The sequence below is a fragment of the Ciconia boyciana genome, chromosome 2, assembly GCF_034638445.1.
Source record: "Ciconia boyciana chromosome 2, ASM3463844v1, whole genome shotgun sequence".
Taxonomy (NCBI): Eukaryota; Metazoa; Chordata; class Aves; order Ciconiiformes; family Ciconiidae; genus Ciconia; species Ciconia boyciana.
In genome coordinates this window covers 161514761-161535215 of record NC_132935.1, presented here as the reverse complement: position 1 = coordinate 161535215, position 20455 = coordinate 161514761, and the positions used below count along the sequence as shown (strand labels likewise).

Genomic DNA, 20455 nt, shown 5'->3' with positions numbered 1-20455 from the left:
ACTCCTGATCTACCTCCTTCTTCTGCAGATCAAGCACCTCCTCTCCTCTCTACCCTTCCTGCTAAAATGTTAAATGCTGCACTTCAGGTCCCCTAGAGACTGATGCCATTCAAATAAGTTAGAGGAATTCCTCACACATTCCCTTTTTTTTGTTAGTTCACCTTCTGTTTGCAGGCTGATTTAAACCTTCCTCATCCACTTGCCTACTCACCAGAGCACCTGCAAGACCAGCCCCCAAAAGCATGCCACAGGGTGGCTTCCTTTGCTTGGCTGCACAACAGGTTGCAGCTGATGCCTCCTCTCAACACCCAGCTCTGTGGTGCTGCAAGCTTCTGGCAGGAAGGAGCACAAGTGCCCTTCAGCAGAGCATGCTTAATTTTTTCCAAAGGGCCAGCCAGGCAATTTTCCTCTCCAGGAAATCCTTCCCCTCCCTTGTCACCCAACCCCAGCTTCACCCCACAGCCCATCCCAGGTCACTATTACAGCATGCCTCCAGCACATGACAGCAGTCACATTCCTGGCTTGTTTTACTCCTCAGAGCTGTCATCCTGCTATAAAGTGTATAAAAAACAGTAAGAGCCAAAAGGACTCAGCATGTTGAGAGTGAGTACCTAAACAGCAGACTCTTTGGAGCCGGGGACACCTTCATGTCAGAGATTTCCCTCACTGAGTGGGGAAAACTGATCTATTTAAGCAAATCTACCTTTGCCTTTTCATTCTGCCTTTCCCCCCCATCATCCCAATTCTCATCCTTTTACAGGTGTCTCCCTAAGTCCCTGGAGACTTTGGTCCCATTCCTGGACACCAGCATCAGCTGTGGACAGGCAGTTCATACTGACACTCCAACTATCCTCATTTCACGCTCAAGTTAATACTCTAAAGCAGATTAGGGATTTCACAGCCATCACTTCAGTCCTCAGACTCAGGAAGGCTGAGCCATGTCTGTTCACGTACCGGACAGCTAAGTGACAAACCCAGGGGACTAGCACACTTTAAACTGCAGAAGCTAGGCAAATCCAGCAGCCATAAAAATCACGTAAGGTGAACAGAGTGCTTGGTGCTTTCATCAGGTGAAAGCTCAGTGCATCTCCAAGCAGTTATGTCTGCAGAGGACCTTCCTCCAAGTTTGCTACCTCTCTGACTAGGACAAGGCAATATTTGAAAGCTCAGACATCAGAGATGCGGACAAAGTCTATGATATGAACTTTATATAAACCACAAGTGCAAAAAGCAGAAACAACTCTGACTGGCTAACGTGCCAGAGAAGAAAAGCATGGACAGGACTTAAATATCTGATCTCAGTATCTCCTTCCCTAGGTGGATCAGTAAGAAAGCTGCATCCATTACTAGAAGATCTGCATTAGAGAACAACTTGTGAGCAGTGATCTGACCGTCTGCCCTATTGTTTTTTGCAATTCTACAATGGTAAATGAAAGGACGTGTACAGAAGACATCTATGCTCTTTTATTTAAGGCTTTAACCCCTCAAGAATTTCTGTGAACACAGGGGCAGACGTGGAGAGGGGCTTCAGAGGAGGCTGCAAGAAGGGAACCTGAGGGCAGGACCAGACCTCCTGGGGAAGGGATGGCTCCACCAGCCAGGACCAGATCGAGCAATAGGTGAGGCTGCTGCAACAGCCCTGGCAGAGCCGCTCTAATGCTGCTCTTCAACTCAGAGTAGATGGTTTCTACAACCTCCACCCCACCGCCCTGTCCACAGACATGGCTGGAAACGGACAGGGTTCAGGGCTTCAAACCAGGAAGAAAGTACGTACAACCTAAAACCTTCTGAAGAGCAGGAGGCCTCTTCACAGGACAAGCGTGATCTTGGCAAGAGGAGCGGGTGCTTCCCTGCTAACCTGCCCAGCCCCCTGTGCCCCGTGTGATGCCCAGGCAGCCGAGCAGCATGCTGGTTATGCAAGTACTGACTCAGATGTCACGGAGCAAAGCCAACACCGCAAAGGCCGTGGTGAACAACTGTCAAATGATAAAAGATTTCAGTCACTGCTGACTGAAGCTGGATTTAACCTAGCAGGGGAAGACTTTGTATCTCATTACCAACCTGCTGCGCCAGTCACTTCCCTCCCCAGCTGCACTATTTTGACCTCATTTCTGAAAATAAATTATGAGCTGTTTTCTCCTTGTAACAAGTAACTATTGCACTGGAAAGCTGGTTGTTTTCAGTTGTTAAAGCAAGGCAGTGCTGCAACCTGTTCCTCGAAGCACAGGCAGCTCTGGACAAGAGCATCACTACCCCAGTCCCTGCATATCCCCTAGATACCCAGGACTCCCATTCAGAAAGCCATTTAGATTGAATCTGCCTCTACAAAAAGACCATGACAAGTTTTCGGGCACTTCTGCAAGTAGTAAACCACTATATATTACCCCAGTTTACCGAACGTCGGCGGAACTGTATTTGATGCTGAGAGTCATCTGCTGCTGCTCAACACAAAAGAATCAGTCAGATGGTGAGAGACCAGCTGGTTTTAAAGAGCCATCTAGATAAGTGTTTGTGTCTGATAGCTCATTAGCTGAGCCAGGTCTTGCAAAAACCAGTCGAGAAAGAGGACTGGTGTCTAGTCCTTCCAGTCCAGATTCGGAGGACATAAGATGAGGAGACTCTACTTACCAAGAAAACCACATCCTTTGCTTTCCTGAGCCTCTATTTTTTCTGACAGCTGATTATGTTCCTGACACCTCCAGAAAAACAGAAGATGACACTGCAGAGACAGCATGAACATATGATCCTTAACTCCTACCAACCAAGAGCTTACAGATTGACTGCAAAGAACATCAGGAAGTTCTGCAATGTTCTCCTTTCAAGAGAGGACAGGAGAGTACTGAATAATGCTCATGGCTCTCCAAATGGTTCTCAAAGATTTATCCTTACAGGCTCTTGTCACATCAGGGGGCTTCAGCAGTTCATTTGTACCACTCGTTCCATCATACTGTAAAGCTGTGGCCCCAAGAAGCTTTTTTTTCCCCCTCTTTTTTTTTTTTTTTTTAAACTATTGCATTGATTAAACAGATACACTCTGCCAAAGTTTCACCACTGTAAAAGCAATTCAATCACTGTTTTGTGGACGGTAGCTGATATTTATCTGACACTTTTTTCTTGATGCAGGATTGAACATGAAGCATCACCCTGAAGTTCTGTTGAACTTGAACGGGATCCAGCTTAGAACAACTCAGCTGTATCGGTGTTGGACCACAGTTGGTACAAGCTGAACACCAGCCCAGGCCAGCTGAGACCTCTGGACCATCACGTGGCTGGCCACTAGCCTTGCAGAGCTTATGTCGAAGGTATTCACACTATTTGGAGCCAAGTGTGGGATCTCTGACAGCGTTTGCCTTAGCCCTGTCAGTCCCAATGATGCAAAAGGAGTGCTCAGCCCTTTTCCAAGCACAAATTGTGCCAGGTTCTGCCACCCCACAAACTCCTGGAGTTTGGGTGAAAGCAACTTCCTAGCACAGACTTGACACTTTACAAGGTTAAGACCAGCAAACACAGTTTCTGGAGAAGGCACTGACTTCCATTCAACTGTGGTAGCAGCAAGAGTGGTAGTAGGTTTAAACCAAGCCGAGATGGGAGCTGGGTGTCCTGGTACCGAGCAGGCAGATTGAGAGCTCAGGAGCTGGGGGGGGTGGCAGTTTCACCAAAATTACGATTATTTGTGTTACTCTGTGCTCTGAGTGCATTGCTTCATCTTGGTAAACAAAGCCGCAATGAAATTAAAGGACTCTGACAGCAAATCAAAACTATTTAGTGTGAAGGAAAATAATCAGACCTGGATAGGGGGTCTTGGGCACAGCTGGCCGCAGGAGGAGCTGAAGTGCTACAGAAACAGAAAGGATATCAACTGGAGTGGGCTTAGCCACTAAAATGGCCAAGGTAAACAAGGCACAATCTGTGCTAGTCCCTCAGCAATATGCAATTAGAAAAAGGATCCCTGACGGACATAATTATGTAACTTTGTCGTTGCTGAGACACAACGGCGCTAATCAATGACCTTGCTTCCCCGTGCCCCGTGTCCTACCAGTGGTGAAAGTGCTCCCGTCCACTGCACACCTGCATACTACGGCAGTGTGCAAGAAACAGGTAGAAATAAATCCATGCAGGAACAACAGAACACATTACTATGTTTTGTTTCATTGCTTTGATCTGTTACCTGAAATCAACCAAAATCCAAAAGAAAATATCCCAAACCTGTGCTTAAAAAATATATATCACATTGTTTTCATTCACATTGATAAATCCTTTTCCATTTTTCTCTTGTTGATGTCTAGAGCTGGAGTTTTAATGACATTTTGCTTTGGCTCTGTTTTCAACTCCACTGATGATAAATACATGCCAGCAGCCAGCTGAAGCAACAGTTGCTGAAGATCCAGTGTCAGAGTGTGACAGACATGTGGACGGCTGCTGTATATGGGGGACACGTAGCCAGGGACCCTGTGATTCCCGGTCACGTGCTGTAACGTGATCAAGGAAAACTGGCTCAGCCCTTTCACTCAATCTCCTTCCTCTCCTTCCCTAAGGAGCTGTCGGCTTTCCTCGCTCGTGCTTGGAGCCATTTGGTTTGGCTGACACTGGGGATTTACCTAAATTAAATTGAACCAAGACAGGAGAAATGTCTGCTGAACACAAGGAAACTCTCTGCCAGCAATATGTATGAAGCGAAGGATGCAGGAAATGCCTCAATATTCATGGCCATCCGTGGCCACTTCATTCCTCTTCTACTCAGCTCTGGGCTCTCCCAGAGACCTTTCAGGCTGATCTAAAATCTTTAGCCAAGGGCTTTCCCTGGCTCCCCAGAAGGCTTTCATTCCCCTTTACTGAGCAATGATGCTGAGGAGGACGAGGGACCCTTTCCTGCTGCTTGCAGGCTTTTCTTTACTGTTCCCCCTCTTTCCGGAGCAGCGCTCTGCCCAGTTCTTCTCTTCCCCATCCCTCCTCCTCATCTTTCGATCCCTCCTCCAGCACCCAATGGACAGGAGCCAAATTCAGGACTAAGTTTGGAAATAATCATGCAATTGCACTGGCAGAAAACAAGTGCCTTTGACGACATCAGTAGCAAGAGACGGGAACCTTGCTGGGAGCCAGGTGCTGTCCTTGGGGGGATTTCATTCCCTCGTGAAGATTACAGGGCCAATCTGTGCTGAAATTGCTGACTTTGCTATGTTCTCCTATATCCCCATGGGGATTACAGGACTCTACTGACAAACCTCCTCCTTGCCTTCCTCTGCCGGGAGCGTCCCCGCACTCATGGTGCTTCTGCTCCCACGATTTGCTGGGGAAGAGGATGCAGGAGGACAGCGTGCTCTCACCTTCGCCTTCCCTGCAACAGGCAGCATCACCTACGTGTGAGCTGGCCTTGCCAAAGCACGGGAAGGTCAGATGGCTCAAAGCACAGAACCAGATTTCTGCAGATCCCAGGAGAATTGGCATCAAATACAAATAAGTCCATCCAGCTCTGCAGTAGTACCATGGACCAGCTCTATCATCCCAAAGTACTGAGCACTTTGCAGAAAAAAATAGCCAGAAACCTCACGATAGAGCTCTTCTACAGCAGATTATTAACCACTATATGGATCCCTTCCAGGCTGCAGTTTTCTTGTTCTGTGGAGAGAAAGTTATTTGCCCATACAACTGCCTTAAAACATGTGGCAATGCATGTTTTATCTCTTAAAAGTAATAATACATTTGCTCAGAACAACAGGCATTTTTAAAGACCAAAGCCAACATTTGGTGGTGGAGGTTTTGCTAAAGCAACATGGAGTCATGATTCAGCACTGAGAAATTCTTCCTAGGTAAGTTCTCTGGCCACAGAACTACTTAAATTTTCAGTTTAATGCAATAAGGTGTTTATACCTGTAGCATGCTGCATATCAATTGATCAAACTGCAACTTCAAAGGGGTCTCAAGTGCTTGGAAGCAGCAGTATGGTTAATTAATAATGTAAAACAAAACCCAACAAAGGCAAGACATCAGCGGTAGAGTATATGGGGCTCTGCAGAAATTAGCTTCCATTAGACCTAATCAGAGCAGCATCTCTCATTCCACTGAGAACACCGATGCAATTTATCCCTTGAGCTACACACTTGCTTTTGGAGTCAGACCCACTGTATCATTTACATCAAATATGTAGAGCATTATCCGCAATAAGATGTAGACCAAAATAACAACCTACACATCTCGGTTTATTAAACTGTGATTTATATGCTCCCAATGGTTAAAAGTTGCTCTTCAAACAGGGGGCAGAAGCACAACTTAGTCCATTACCTTCCTTTTCTGAGAGGCCCCAGCAATGCCGTCAGCACATCCCCGTTCCTCGGCAGACATGCATTAATTCATGACTTTTCCTGGGCAGCCAGGGCTGGCTGAGTTCCCGCCGTGCCGAGCTGGAATGCGAAGCTGCCCCTTCCTGGCAGGCTGCTGGGGTCAACCTCTGCCATTGACTCAGCTGCCCCCGTTTGCACTTTGGTTGCTAATCGGACCCCTCTAACACCATGGAGATGACTCCTGCTCCTCTTCACAATAGGACAACTTGCAGATAACGTGTAAAACAGAACCTAGCGCAGAAATTCATGGGAAAAGCACATGCTTATCATGATGGTAGCACATGGGATGGCTCTAGTCTGTAATGTGGCTAATCATGGCTTTGTTGGTTTTTTTTTCCTAAAGACAAGCTTTCTCACTTTAGGGAGCTTTCAAATCTGATCTGCTTTCCATCTTCTATAAATTTCATCCCACGTGGATAATGAAACATTCTCATTTGATTCCCCCTTACTCCAAGTGGCAGCGTGGCTTCCCAGTTCTCCCGCATGAGCGCGAAGCTGCACAGGTCTGCACTGCAGACAGAAACAGATGGTCTGACTTTTATTGAAATGTCATGAAACCTTCTTCCTTACATTAGCATCTGTAAAACATACACACTTCAAAAATAAAGCATGTACGCTATTTTCATTTCCCCCTGCTCCAGTCCTACCCTCAGGGGATTTGTATGCCTTGCCTCTAATATAAACGTTATCCTTTCGGGCTGAGGATGCTGGGGTCCATCCCCACTTCTGTGAGGAGGCCTAAAAATCTCCCCAGCCATTCTGCTCAAGATGAGGGTGGGTTTTTCTGTGATTTCCAAACTGAGCGGCTGCCCTTGTTCAATACTTCTCCAAAAAAATTCCCTCTGGGATTCACAGGGGGTCATTTATATGTTAATAAGCCAATGCAACTAATCTGGGCTTGGATTCTTAGGCTGTGTGGAAGGGAAGACCATTGTTTCTGAGTACTGTAGCTTCTGCTGGCCATAACACCAGAGAGTGGCCAAGCTGACCTTGTTCCCAAATACCTTGTTTTGCTCAGGGTATGTTCAGATCTGCTGGCACAAACCCTGCATCTTGCACTCTGAGTACGGTATAGCAACACCAACAAGCTGTTCCTCATCTAGAATGTAAATATAACCCAGCATTTCAATAGCTGTGTTATTATAAGTGGCCTTGATATGGCCACAACAGAGCTACCAAAACACTGGATTAGCCGTAGATGTTTTACAAGCCGATCCAATTTTAACTCATTCATGTATTGGCATCACACGCAGTTCAGCCACCTTGCTTGAATGTTGCACAACCAAGAACAAGAGCCAGTATTTTCAAAGTACCATGCCTAAAGCTATGCATGTGAAGTCAATGCAATGCAGCTCTAGTAATGAAGCTAATTTCTGGTTTAGATGCTCGATTTTCCATTGATATGTCCCAGGATTAAACAAACAAAATTACATTGTGGCTACGTAGCTCTTTTAATGCATATGGTCCTACTGTAACAAACACAACATTTGTATATACATATTGTATTCATCAGTAATACTGGTTTCAAATGCCAAAAAAAAATCACCAACTAAACCCTCAGAGTGTCACGGTATTTAAACTTATAAATGTGAGGCTTCCTATCTGCATTTTGTTCTTTGAGACACTAAGTCTTCCCAATATTTCTCTGCACTCAGGAGGGGCTATAAAATTCCAAGGAAGGGAAAAAAAAAAGCGCTTTTCTTTTTTCTTTTCACTTTTTTTTAAAGAAAGAAAATGAAAGCTTTTATAAAGTAACATGATTCCAGAAGCCAGGGACATTAGAGACTATGTATTCAATAAGCTGCAATAAATTTAGACTTGGCAAGTCTGATTCATAAATTGCTTTTGATTTCTTTTCTCATTTATACACGCATATGAAAAAAATATCTCAACTTACTCCTGATTCGTGCCTATTTCCAAAGCAAGAATCGCACTTACATTGTATGTAATATGATCATAAACCCAGTTATGATCATATGAGTTATGATCACAAAAATCACTGATCACAAATACCTGTAAAATGTTTAATTGATATAATGGTATAGGTGATAAAAAGGAGCGAAATTAAAGAGGATACCAGCTCCTCAACCAAATAAGCTGATTCCTCTGATTCCACTTCCCTTTCTGTGAATGCTAGGGACATTTCTTACCTAACACAGCAGTGATTTATGACTTCCGATGTGACGCTATGAATGTATATGAAGCCTCTTGAATTTTACAAAAAAATATTGGGGAAATGTAAAATAGACTATTACATCATCTTAGCAACACTGAAATATGTGCTCCACATCTTCAAAATGGATGGAACAAGTGGCAATAGGCTAATATGTTTAATCATTGTTGTTCATAAGTGAAGCTGTACTTCAGGAGAGGGGAGATGGTTTGTGACTGATTCCTTCTCCCATTTCACTCACAAGTAAAGGCCTTGATCTAATTACCAACAAAAATCAATAGAGAGACTTCTAGTGAACCTTAGCTAGACTTCAGATAAGTTAGCAACTGATTCTACGCATCTGCTCATGCGGTCTCTGACTCAGAGTAACTCCTAAAGAAAGTTGTTCGTATCTGACTCGCACAGTCTTTGCCACTTTTACTCCCCAATATTTTAAAATTTGAAAGAACTTAAACTACTGTGTTCAGGGTTGTTTTTTTTTTCCCCCTCCTTAAGTATAGTTGGTCTTTTCCATGCATGCATTAGGTTTCTATAGCAATGTGTGTTGTTACCTAGGTTATGGCCAGGGATGGTATTTTCATTTGGCTGTGACATTTGATTAATTACCAGACTTACAGGCCAACTTCCAGCTGCCTGTACCTGTGTGTATTTGTACATGTGTACACATGGACGTAAGCAAATTAGGGAAAAAAGCCCATAATAAATTAGCTTTTTAGAGCCCAGATTTGCAACCATTACGTGTAACAACCCAGGCTGGACACCTTTCAGATGTCCTGTGAATAGAACTGTACTGCATCTTAGACGAGTTAATTTGGGGAACTTTAATATAAAGCCATGTCCAAGAAAAAGAAGAAAACAAAATCATTCCTTCCGATGTCCAGTAAGGGGTATTAGAGAAACTGAAGTAGAAAGGCAGATCTAATGCCTATGATATTAAAAAAAAAAATAAATCACCAGTGGAAACAGAAGCACTAATACACCAATAAAGTGGAAAACGAGAAGACACAATTACAGTCCCACCAGCCAGTACAAAGAGTATTTGTGTGCGTTAGCGGAAGGACTATGGAATTCAGCTTCGTAAGAAGTCAGCAAGAAGAATCCTATAAACAGTGGAAATACTACTCTTAAATTCGTATGATATTTATCTAATTGATTGCCACTACATATAACGGCACTGCTCTAAATCCTTACCACCAAATGCATAGCAGAATGGGGCTGTGAAGGTGCCTTCCTCATTTCACAGCCGCATTGCGATGCCTTTCCATGATTCCTTTATATTTGATTTTACATGCTCACACAATTCCCAAACCTGTCTTGATGCCATTTAATTAACTGAAATCACTCCTGCAGCCTGAGACTGAAAACTGGATGTTGTAATCCCTCTTCTTTAAATCAAGATTATTTCAAACGTGGGCAAACACGATGCCTGGTAGGTGTGCCTCTCTAAATATGTCATAGAATAATCTGCGTGCATGTCCAATTGCTAAGCCACATGGCTTGGCAGCCTTGTTGTAGTGGGATAAATATTATGCCATTCAATAGCAAAGAGACACCTGAGCTTAGAGCAAGCCTGGGTGAAGCACCCTGAGGTTAAACCTCCGATTTTTACATTTCTTGCTCTACGCTGAGGACTTAGCACATACTTTCTTGCCATGGCCAAACCTGTGAGACAGAGAGGCAAAAGGTCTCCATAAAACCTGGCAAATGCAGTTTGGGGAGGGCAGGCACAGAGAGGCTGTGCAAGGGACAACGGTGCCCTCCGCAGCAGCAAGGACAATGGCAGAGATGGGCTAAACCAGCCAAAGCATGGCTGAGGACCAGAGGGATGAGTTCAAACCTTCCCCTTCCCCAGCAAGAGCCTTGGGTGCTCGTGCTCCTGGGACAGAGGAGCAGCTTTGCCTCAGGAAACCTTTTTTTCTTCCATCAACTTTATGGATGCATTGGGTCCATGCTGGTGGGCTAGGTGACCTGAGCAGCCACAGATGCTCTCGCGAAGGGGCAAAGACAACCACAGCCACTGAAATGCTCACCATGGTCCTGGATCACCTCTGCTGCTGCTGCTCCACAGCCCGCAGAGGGAATTCTCCCCTTTTTTCTCTCCAGATAGCCTGGGTGCAAGCCTGGTTTGCAAGTTATGAGGATCTGGACAGAGACTGATAATGTATTCTTAGATCTAAGTGGCTGCCAAAAAAACCCTCATGAAAATCAAGCAAAGCTGCTTGTGAGAGCAGTTGAAGACAAGCTAGTGTTTGTCAGACATCTAGAGATAACTGCCAGGCTCAAATACTCCAAACAGTACCAACAATTTAACATTTAGTCATACAGAATGCTGAAACCCAGCCTGCCAGACTGACAAACCCTGTGTTTTTAACAAGGGTTGAAAAAAAAGAAGGTTAAAGTAACTCTGCTGGTTTTAAACAGTGGAAATGTAGGAGAAAAAGTATGGTTTGATGCTTTGCAAGCAGGGAAGTAAATTCAGCTCCTGTTACATCTTCTGTGGGAAAAAAAAGTGTTACAGCAATCCCAGGCGAATGTGATCCTGGAGTAAGAAATAGCCATACATTTCTGCCCTGAAGTCCTTCTGCTGATTGCGACCTCTGACTCATCTACCCCCACGCCTGTATTTCAATATTATCCCCTATAAAAAGTTTAATTCTGTAATGTTAGTAGGACAGATGCTTTGCTCCCTGTCCTGTCTGTATGGCAAGGTTTATGCAAAATAAAAGAGAAATCCTTAGAGCTGATAGAAGCAGTTATTGCTATGAATTGTCCCTCAGTGAGCTATTCACACGAGGAAGCATTTACAGTGTTTGAAAAGCCAAGCCCAGAAATTCTGCTGGGATATTTAATACAATGAAAACCTACATTTACTTACAGCATTAATAACACACGGATAGAGAATAACTCACTGAAAAGCACAATGGGTCATATCATTAGTCTGTGTATACCTGGTCTATCCCCAGTAACTTGTGGACAGCCACATTGCTTTAGACTAGTGTGCGTTACCAGTTAAAGCACCATTTCCTGAACACTTCTAAGATACCGTGCCTAATCTGGCATATTATTTGGGTTTAAATCATATGACAACAGGAGAGCCTAATCACATATATTTTATATACAAAACAAAACCACAGGAGCTTGAAAGCCTACAAGTTTGTGATCCATAGCTCATGTCTTTCAGGTTCCCACCAGTGCTCAAGCATCATATGAGCTTGATCCAAATTGTCTCCGTTCCACTGCTTTTAGAAGAGTCACACTTGGCGCGTGCCGAAGGTGGCAGAACAGGAAAGCAACCCAGAGGCCCCACCTGGAAACCTCTTCTATCAGGAGATGAAAGGCTGAAATGAAGGAAGCTGTATGTCAGCTAATGAGCACTGACAGGACCAGTTCAGATTTTTATAGGTGGATTAGATGGCAAGAACTCACCCATGTACCGTCCACAGCCCATTGAATCATTAGGATGAAATATAGGGAAATAGAAAGAAAAAAACCAACCAAACAAGCCCAATGTTCAAAGTCTCTGCTCCTTTCTTTCCTGTTCTGGGAGTCTGACATTTCTTCCTTGTTTTCAGAAAAGTCTCAGAAACCTGTTTTCTGGGGGAGAAAACCTGTTCTTGTTTTTTTTGTTGGTGACACATTGCATTATTACTCGTGCTACCAACACCTCCTTTCTGGAAGCATCAGCACACCTTTAACTTTTGGACTCTAGGCTGTGCGTCCTGCCTCTCCCTCAGTGACTACATTGGTAAAATAAAGTCCATGAGCTCCAGCGCAGCTGCCCCCACCTAAGGAAATACCTATGGCAGAGGACGCTGCGTTTCCAGACTCATTCCCAGAACTGCAGGATGATCCGAAACTCACTGGGGATGCAGCAAAGATTTACATGGGAGAGCAAATACCGACTCCTTTTCTGAAAGCCTTACAATGCATCAACCAGCATTTCATATTCATCTCAGATCAATGAATCTTCAAATCATCATCCTATATTAAAGTGCATCAGATGGTGACAGTTTAGATAATTAACTTCAGGAAGATTGGTGGTAAAGGTGAATATAGTGAGATTCTTGCAAAATGAGGCTCTCCCTCCACATTTAGCGGTCTTACCAAACACAGCCTCACAGTTGGGAGCTCTGACTTCCACGGGTTTTGCCAGCTGGGTAAACAGAGAGGTTAAGGCAAGAACTGTAAACTTGACCTGACACCCAAATCCATAGAATTAATTTCAATAATTGCCCAAGTGCCTTAGCTAAGGCACTGAGCACTCACTGGATTCACAGGTTGCTGAGGACACCCTGCACCACTGAAGACTGTTCTGGCACCTCCGCAGGGCTTTAGGAAGGGAACTGCCAGCACCTGAATGGGAATATTTTTATCTGATTTATCCAAGATCACTCAGCAAACTCTGATCAAGAAACAAAATCTAAAACCTTCATTTCCTCTCTCTCTTGTTCTAAGCAGTATACGTGTTAACACCCCGATCTGATATGGCAATCCTAGTCATCTGACGTTCAGCAGCATACTTTCTTGAGCATCCTTTTAAACCTCAGAATAGAAAAAAATCTGGGCAAACAACATGCTGACAGCAATAAAGAGCATGTCCATACCACAACCAAGAGATGTGAAACTGCAACCACATAGTCACCAAGCCTGCCAACACCTTGGGGTGTTTATGCAGGTGGCTGGCTGAAAGCTCCCTGCCACAGGCTTACCTGATTTAACTAAATTAAAGCCTAGTCTGTACACCTGCAAGGTGGCTGTATGTGATCACAGCGTGTCAGAGACAGACACGCTCACACAATCTATCAGAGTTCCTCCGAGTGGGCCACCTAAGCGAATGAAAAATGTGCTGGTTTCCCCTCTGTGTGCTCAGCAATATCTGCCATCATTGTGAAATTAAGGATTATTCCATGTGTCTGTTTGGTTTTCCTAAAAACAAAATAGAATCTCACATTTAAAGGGACACAGTGCCCACAAAAATCCCATTCTGCCTGAATTTGTCTGCTTGCTGTTACTCACCCCTCTCCATTCTGACACAACCAGAAGCTAGTATAGAGAAATGGGCTTTCTCAGTTTACTTATTCTGGACTTTCTTCCTGTTCCCCAAGTATAATTCTGCTGGTTTTCCCCTTTGCTTGCGTGGACTCACAAAGAGAAAGGGCTTTAAAGTGGGAAACACCCTCACAAAAATTACCTGGGAGATTTGAAACCACTACAGAACCAGAAACAGCTTTTCTGTCCCGAGTATCTAGACTCCAAGTTGTCCCTTTAATTATGAAACACACAAAAATCAGTGCACCCAGCTGTCAAAGATGGGCGAGTGCAGTGGAATCACAGGGGTAGATGGGCTTTCTGCTACTGCTTTCCATCCTAGACACACATTTCTACAGAGAGCAGCAGTGGCTGTTCAAGTAGAGGTGGCCTTTATGAGGGTGAAAGAGGTGCGAGCTCATCTTGGAGTTAGTGATGTGCTCTCATTTAAGGGAGGCCTCATTATTTTTTGCCTTTATCTTTCTCGCAGACCCTAATTGCAGTTCTTCCACTCTGGTCCTCAAAATCTCTTCCTGAAACTGATGAGCAAAAAATAAATGCAATTTTCATAGCTACTATCAATGAGGTTTTAGCGGCAACAAGGAAAGCTCATTGAAATCCTGTCTGGCCAAAGCAGGGGCTGCCAGGTCCTCTTCCCTGCGTCCTCGCAGGGCAGCTGGAGGAAGATGTTGTGAGACACCAGAAGCTGGGTAGGGGTCAGAGTGTCCCCAGCAACTTCTCCAAGGTTTCAGATCCCTTACAGAGGCTGCACATGGGACTGTAGTTGTTAGGCTGCTTGGCCCGGGAAGACATCGGGCTCTCCAGTCCTCCCCTCTGAGCTCCTCAGACTGGCGCAAGGACTGTGGATAAGGCGTTAGCACTAAAAATGAGCCCTTTTCAGTAACAGATTGCGGAGGGACCCATACAGCCGAGAGCACAACACAGGGCAAAGCATTTGGGTGAGCATCTAGAACATCCAGATGTTTCAGTCTTTTCAAAATTATAAAAAATCTCTACTCTGAATGTCCTGGATGAAGGTCTCAAAGAGACAATTGAGAAAAAGAGCCTAAGAATAAGGGACCCAACTGCGAATCCACTGGATTTGAATCTGTAATAGGTTGGCATTTATGGAGACAAGGAGCTGATCCTTCACATGCAAAATGTTTTACACATTAACTATTACCTTGCAAGTCAGTTCCGCTGTTTATCTCATTCCTCTAACGTGTTCATGTCTATCTTCTAAAAAGCAGCATGGGCAGAAATAGTCATAAGTTTCTCAGCTGCTGATCAACGATGAGAAGTTCCCATATGCGCAACTGTTTCTGCACACAAGATGCAGTGCATTATATGAGGATGTGTGCATACACACACCCGTACCCGCTATGGCCGTGCCAGATCACTGCTTTATGAATATGCAGAGACAGATACAAACAGCCTTGGGCTTGCACAAATTCCTAATGTGTTCAATGTTTCCAGGAAAGATCTGCACAGAAATGAAAATTTTCATCTAAGTTCAACTCTGGATATCCCCAGTGAATTTTCTGGAGCTATAGGACAGCTGGATATGCATATATATGTTTCTCTTCCGTATGTGTTCCCATGCTCATTCAAGGTGCTGAGCACCTGGGACGAGACCAACCACATGAACATAATCCCACTATGGTTAATAGGACCAAATAGATCAGAGCATGTGATGTTGAAAAGCTGAAACCCATATAGTGTTGTTGGGAGATAAAAATAATCTGAACAAAGTAAGTGAACCAAGATATTCTCCATTTAATGCTGTAGTTAGTCATTATCTGAAATAATGTCCTTTCCACAAATGGGTAAAGCTAAAAAGATTATTTACAAAAGCACATAATTATTAAAGATTTGGTAAAATAAAAAGAAGAACCTTCTAATTATGAAAATATTACCATTAGTATCTAAATCACTGTTCAGCAGGAAGTCAGTGTTTGTTCCTCTACCCTTCATAAAACTATTTCCATTGGAAAAATGAGCAAAGACCTCTGCAAATGCACCTGCCCACATGAAACACATACGGATGGGAGACCTGAAGATAGTTACGTGGATAAAGACAACTGAGCACAAACCACTGTCTTTGGATATGCAGACAGAAAACTGACACTGATACAGTTGAAGACATCCTAGAGCAAATCAGCCCCTGGGTTACTTGCTTTGTAACCCAAGTAGGAGATACAGTTTGTCTGGCCTACCCTCAAAAGTCTTCTCAAGCAACAAGTAGGGCAAATGAGTTATATGATGCAAACAAGCACAAGAAGAAGTGGGAGATCAGCAATGCTAACTTAAAACAGGAGCATTTGTTCCACATAAACTACGCTGTCGAAGGTGAGCCAGCCAGTAGAAATGTCCCCTTCGTCTGAGTAGAGAAGTGCAATTTGAAATAGCAAATTTAAAATTTCAGTTCTGGCTTTGATACTGAATCCATCCTGGCTGAATTCCTTCATCTCTCTGTGGCTCAGGCTCATCATCTTCTGTAAAAAGATGGAATGAAGACTGAACGCCCTGTTGCTATCCCAGACCACAGTACATTATGGCAGATAGAGAAAATGGATCATAAAGACTCTTTAGAACTACTACAATAAAACCCCTCAATTGAAATATTTAGGCAAAATTTGTTTTGGATAAGTAACACTAAAAATGTTACGTGTATATCCAATTAGTCTTTTTCAACCTCTCCTGCTATTAACACCAGTCCTGCTGCAGTCCCTTATGACATCCCCTTGTGACCATCTTACCCTATGGAAAATGGACTGTTTGTGCTCCTTGCCCTCTCTTGCAGAAGCTGTCCTCACTGCCACTGTTAGCCCGGATTTACTATATTTGATTTCTTCCCTGTGAATGCGAGCACAAAAAAGAAAAAAAGACCTACTGACTTGAGGAGCAGCAGCAGCACCCCTGTCATTTAGCTGCCCCCTCCCTGCTACAGTTTGAGCGTCAGCGCAACCAGCTCCCCGCTGAGCAAAGCAGCTCAGCTTAAAACATCGCTTAATCTAAGTTAGAAACTCCTGTGTGCGAGTAGGAGACAGCTGGGGTGAAACTCAAGCTACCAGTGCAGTGAAGACAACTCTGATTTTCATCTGCTACAATAATTCCTCTTCTTGTAACAACCCATTTTCCTGAACAGCCTCTTCTGAGGGGTTTTAAAATTGCATCAGTCAGATTTCTTTTGTCAAGTCTTTTCTCAAGGTTCAGAAGAGGTCTAGGAGACTGAGGGCAAGGAGGGAATCAGTCTGCATCATCATATCACTTTCCTGCAAAATATTGCATCTGAATACAATTCAGCTATTTTTTTCTTACATCCTTCACAATGCCCAAGTAAGCAACACAGAGCTGAGACTTGTTACTTTTTCAGTGTATTACATTTGTCATCTCGTATTTCTGTTTACAAGAAGGCATCTCCTCAGTGTCTTTGATGAAGACTATTATTGCAAAGAACATAATCAGCTTCCCCTGCATCTTCTTGTCCTGAAACATTCCTTTTGCTGCTAGATAATGGAATAAATCCAAGATTTCCATGTGAGTTCCTGTTTCTAATCCATCAGCGAACAGTGTGTTCTCATGTCTTAACTATGTGCTCTTCAAACTGTCTCCTAAATTGCAGGCGTTGAAGCTCCCTTCGTATTTCCTGTTCTTCAAGATGCCAGTTGAGCTGGGATGAGCTCTGACACCTGCCACTTAAACACAGCATTTAGTACGGTCTAAGCAGTGAGTAGGTCTGGTCTGGGATAATGAGCCTGAATTTTAGAAACCGAAAAAGGGATACAGATCCATCCCATATGCCATTAGACCTACAGATAGGATTTTTTTTCCATCTCCCTCTCTCAAGTTGTAGTCCTAAGAACTTAAACACCCAGCTGTTCATGGCAGGAGGGTCTATGCGTTGGGTCGTGTAACCCAACACGGGACAGAATTCTGCTCCACTGCAGGTGAGCTGGCATTTAATCTAACTTTTAGTTATCTGAAACATTAAAACTGGCAGAACTTCTGCCAGGTCAATTTAGCTGATTAACAGCTTTTGGGAGGAGAACGCTCTTGATGAGCAATATCATTTTCCAAATATAGATAATTATTTTCCAGAAATGGCTTAAAACTATATACATTAAAGAATAGTTTTGATAAGCTATGTCTGCCCTAGGGTGTATGTCAGGACAGCTCTTGTCACAAAAACCTTTAAAGTGAACAAGCTCTACATTTCAAGTCTCACCTATTTCTGCCTCATTTTCTCGCCACAGCAAGAAGGGACACTGGGTATCGGCAGGGGCTGAACATGGGGACTGAACTGCAACACACCAGGGGCTTACCCATGCCTTTCTCCTCCAGGCAAGAAAGGCATGGTAGCCATACAGGGCTGCGATTAAATTTAGGATCAGACTTTGCTGAACTTGTCCTACTCATCACTTCTAACCTTGCTTTTATCTGCTCAGCACTTCACACCTTCCCTCTGCAACATCAGCCTTTTGCTTTCAGTCTCTCCTTATACCTTGATAACTGTGATGCTAATCAGAATATGGGAAGATAAGAGGCAAGGAGGATTTAGACAGAAAACCCTGAGGCTGGCCAGAAGAACAACTGGGCGACAGGCAGATTGCTCACATAACGAATTGATAACAATTTATCGAGGCAGTATGAGGATCACAAAGTGAGGCTCCTTCTGTAGTTATTAGTTACTTTCACAACATCTTGATGGGATTCATCAATATTATCAGAATTCTACAGACAGGAAAATATGTTTTCTAATCCCAACTGTGGTCTCTTCATCATAAAACTGTGGGCCTACCTATACATCAGCGATTTTTTCCATGGCATATATACATCTATATGCCTCTATTATATGCCTCTATATCACCTCACATACTAACTGAATATAGCATAGCTGTCACCACCATACTGGAGCAGGTCTAACCAGGCATGGAGGCACCCCAGTGTGAACTGGCACGCTGTCGGGGAAGCGCTGCTCTGAGAGCAAGTTGCCCATGGGTATAACATATCGGGAAGGAAAAAAAAAAACCCAACAACTCATTTGCACATATAAGGTTTTTTTCCTCGGCTAGAGGAATGCAAATGCCATGCAGCCTTTACATTGTCTCCAACGGTTTGGCTGATTATCACATCTCTAATTCCAGTTCACACAATCCACACAGCACTTTCTTATTATGGATGTGCTGCTGACATGTACAAAGACTGATTAGATAGTTAGGCACAAGCCAAGGAAATAATAAATACACAACTCCACTTTTCAGAGAATTATTTTACTATAGGCTCTTGTGTGCACAGTTGAATTTGTCATCATAGTTTGATCTCTGCCCTTTCTTTGCAAAAGAATTTCCAGCTATTGAGTTACATCTTCCAGACAGATAAATCACATCATAATATTTTTCAGGTTTATCATTTTCCCATCTGTTAGACAGTGAACTATTCTTGACTAGCCTTTTTACAGCTCTTACAAAGCTACCTTCCTAATCCTATCAGTGGGCCAAGGAATGCTTTTCCCCTTATATGCACGTCCCACCTTGCCAATGTACCCATTCCTTGTAATCAATTTAGGAGAAAACTATACCACAAAGGCCAAGCACACTTCTTTTCAGGCAAGCAGCCACTTGGGTGGCTAAGAGAAGTCTTCTGGTGACATGCCAGAGGGGTCTGGCTACGAGTGGACATTCTATATAGGTAAGTGAATGGGTTGCAGAATAAAAGTAGCCTTCTCTTGGAGCGAGCTATACTGGTCAGGCCCCAGGGTGGCATCAGTGGTGGCCCTGTCCTGTCTAACACGTCACTTATGGGCTGTGCTCAAAGGCAGCTTCATAATGCAGAGGTGCAGACTGAGCCCAGGCTATACACTGCAAGAGTTAACCATGGGCTTCTACTGACCAGCCTCAAAGAGGACTCAATAAAACTAGAAAAGATGCAGAAAGGGCTGATAAGGTTGATCAAAGGTACGGAGTAACTCTTCAGCTTAGGAAAAGATGACTGCAGGGAAAGGATATGACAGAAGTCTATAAAATCAGGCGTGGGATGGAGATGGCAAACAGGCAAGGGAGCATCAGATGAAAGTAGCAGGTGGGAGGCTCAAAACAAATACAAGGAAATACTTCTGATATATCACATTCTTAAACAGCAGAACAGGTGCTGTTGTCGGTGCTAGAGGTTTGGTTTTAAAATGCAATTGGACAAGATCATGGAAGAAAAACTCATCAAGGTCTACCAAACACCAGCTTTAGCTCAGGATGTGAGCCACAAAGTGCTGGAGGCTGGGCGAGTGTAATGGGAAACATCCTCACACTCTTGTCCTGTTCTTATACTTCTCCCTGTACCTGTGTTACTGGCAGCTGGCACAAAAAGAGACTGATCTGGATGGATAATTGGCCTGACCTGGTACATTTGTTCTTGTGTTCTAACTGAAAATGAATTTCAAAGCAGTAAAAATAGTAATGTAACCTCACACCTAAGCAGAAGGTGCCTTTATTCTAGTGCCATCCACCCTATGATTATATTAAACATATATAAAAAACAATTTTCTATAGCCTAAACTTTACCATTTGTAAAATGATACTAATGGTACTCAACTTTTAAAGATACTCCAAGATCTACAACTGAGCGAATAAAACAATGACAAGGAGTTACCCATGTTATTAACCAAAACCTCTCAGCCACCAAAGTGTGTCAAGGTGTGCTGGTGCTCAAGTCCACATAGCCAAGGGTCTGTGACAAGGCCTTAAAACAAGATGTGAAAAGACATCAGGCATTAACAGATTTTCAGAAGCACCAACTGTCACTGAGTATTTAATGCCTTTTGAGGTCAAATCCTCCTTTTTGTGTTTATTTTGGAATCTAGAACGGGGGGGCTCGGGCTGCTGTTTTCAGAAGCGTGAAGAGTCAAGTCCAAACCTATATG

General features: G+C 43.6%; 1 protein-coding gene and 1 long non-coding RNA gene across 3 annotated transcripts in view; one reads left to right on the top strand and one right to left on the bottom strand.

The window, feature by feature from the left end:
• Positions 1 to 3633, top strand: part of LOC140648552 (uncharacterized) — a 38597-nt gene extending 34964 nt beyond the window's left edge. Inside the window, exon 3 of the long non-coding RNA XR_012041272.1 lies at positions 3124 to 3633. This is a non-coding gene — a long non-coding RNA (uncharacterized lncRNA). The remainder of the gene's footprint in view (positions 1 to 3123) is intronic.
• PRKAG2 (protein kinase AMP-activated non-catalytic subunit gamma 2) overlaps positions 1 to 20455 on the bottom strand; it is a 230124-nt gene that overhangs the window by 88888 nt on the left and 120781 nt on the right. The gene's annotated exons all lie outside the window — the stretch shown is intronic.